Below are 2423 nucleotides of genomic sequence, written 5' to 3'. Positions count from 1 at the left end.
TTTTTTTTTTTTTTTCAGGATCCAAGATGTGTCAGGGCCCAGCTTTTCCATGAGGGTAACGGCAGGAAATGCCAAGGTCGTCCCTCCCGCCCCAAGCCAAAGAATGACTTGGGAATGTATTGCCAGGCCCTAATTTGGCTTCTGGTCCCCTAGACTGTGTTGATAAGAGGTTTTTGGTCTGAAACACCAACTTTAGATAAGAAAAACAAATGCTGGGCCCTCTCTGGTGGCGCAGCGGGTTAAGTCTCAGCACTATGAAGGTGTCCACAGCCACTGCAGCATGAGTTCCATCCCCGGCCAGGGAGTGACCCCCAGAGTGCAGCAGATCTCTCCTGTCTCCCCCGCTGCTCCCCTCAGCAGTGGATTTCAGTAGATCTGCCTGTTCAGTAGATCTCCCTCCTCTGTTTCTGGTCAATCAATCCTCTCACCCCCTGCACCTCCGGCCTATACCCCAGTTTTGTGTGCATAAATAAATAACAAATTAAAAAAAAAAAAAGAATGTTGGCCTCCCTGGTGGAACAGCACTAAGAAGCTAAAGTCACTTCCGCATTGGTTCGATCCCCGCCTGCCCCAGAGGTGATCCACAGGGCGCGGCAGACCTCTCTGACTCACCCCCGGCTCCCCTCAGCAGTGTACTTTGAAGGTCTGCCTGTTCTACTCCCCCGCTCTGTCTCTGGTGAGTCCTCTCATCACCCCTGCACCTCTGGCCTATACCCCAGTTCTGTATGCACAAATAAATAAATCTTAAAAAAAAAAGAATGTTTTTTTTAAAAAAGAAAGAAAAACAAATGCCACTTCTGCCTTACTATACCTGGAGAATATGAATAAGTATTTTAAAAGATGGCTAGAAATTTCTGAACAAATGTTGCTGACTATCATAAGCACCAGGTTGGAACTGCAAGTTTTGCTCCTAGTAGCAACCTTTAGTGTCTCCTGCAGAGTTAGAGGAAACAAACATAAAATGATTGTGACTAAGGAAGTAAGGCCAAAGCCAGGTTTAGAGCCACCTTTTCAGCCCCTCCGGGCCTTTCCAATCCTTCCCTTAGAGTTTATGCCCTCTTGGAAACGCTGCCAGGGAGAAGCAGGCGCAACTTGTCCGGTTGCTCAACATGGCTGTTTCCAGTTACAGTGCCTTGATTATGCAAACAAACTTTTCTCGAAACTCTGAAAGCCTATGTCTAAATAGAAGCAATTTTCACAGAATTTGAAAAGTAACTGTCTCAAAAATACTTCATCTGTGTCGTGACTGTTCCCATTTTTATTGGTTTCAATTCTAATCTAGGGACCAGCGTCATACAGCTGTCCACTACCTGGAGGAAGTGATCTCTCACAACCCTCTGGAAAAAGAGCACAGCACAGACTTCCCAAGCAAAAAGAAGCAAGGAACAAGATTCTGAAAACATTCAGAAATGGTTTTCCAGAAACCAAAAGACAAGGTTTCTACCTTATAAACTCATTAAGTGTTTCATCACATAATACATGAAATCAAGACTCTTCCTAGTCACTCGCTGCTCACACAGCCTATATATTTAAATTTAAAATCAGATTTTCTCAAAAATGTTACTACACTGTATTTTTTGAAAAGATTTATTTATTTATTTATACATGCAGACCTGGGGTACAAGCCAATAGTGGAGGGGTGGTGAGAGGCTTCACCAGAGACAGAGTGGGGAGCAGAAGAAGCAGAAGGACGAAATCCATTGCTGGGGGGGAGCAGCGGGGAGACAGAGGCTGTGGCTGGCTTGCAGTTCTGAGCTTTAGCCGGCTGCGCCATCAGGGCAGGCCTGTTATCACACTTTAAAAAGTAAACAGTGAAAACACTCCAAAGCATTTGAAGTTTAAAATGCTTTAAAAATGAAACTGCAGGTTCCTCCCTGGTGGCGCAATGGGTTAGGACGCAGCACTGTAAGCCAGCCCCAGCCACTTCAGTGTGAGTTTGATTCCTGCCCTGAGGTGACCACATGGCGCGGCAGACATCGCCTGACTGCCCACTGCTCCCCTCAGCGGTGGTCTTTGTCAGTCTGCCTGTTCTGCTCCTGCTCTCTCTCTGGTGAAGCCTCTCACCGCCCTTGCGCCTCTGGCCTGTATCCCAGCTCTGTCTGCATAAAATCAATTTTGTTTAAAAATGAAACTACACTTAAGAACCACCCTTTCCTTCATTGGGTGTTCAGTTTCTTACTGAAGTGAGACTCAGCTGTCTTTGGTATTTCCTCTTGATACCTGAAAGAAAGTGTCACTTATTTTACATTGCTCCTCCCTTGCTCTTTCATGTTGCTGACTTGTAAGAGGCTCTCCCAAAGTTTCTCCAGTATTTTAGTTGCTAATACTTTGGTTACTCCGGTTCTGGATTTTTTTCCAGGTTATTGGAAAACCCACCTTTTGGGCCCTCCCTGGTGGCACAATGGGTTCAAGTGCAGCACTGC

Source organism: Condylura cristata, unplaced genomic scaffold (genome assembly GCF_000260355.1).
Source record: "Condylura cristata isolate star-nosed mole 26May11 unplaced genomic scaffold, ConCri1.0 scaffold00006, whole genome shotgun sequence".
Lineage (NCBI taxonomy): Eukaryota > Metazoa > Chordata > Mammalia > Eulipotyphla > Talpidae > Condylura > Condylura cristata.
Note: the sequence above shows the minus strand (reverse complement) of the source record.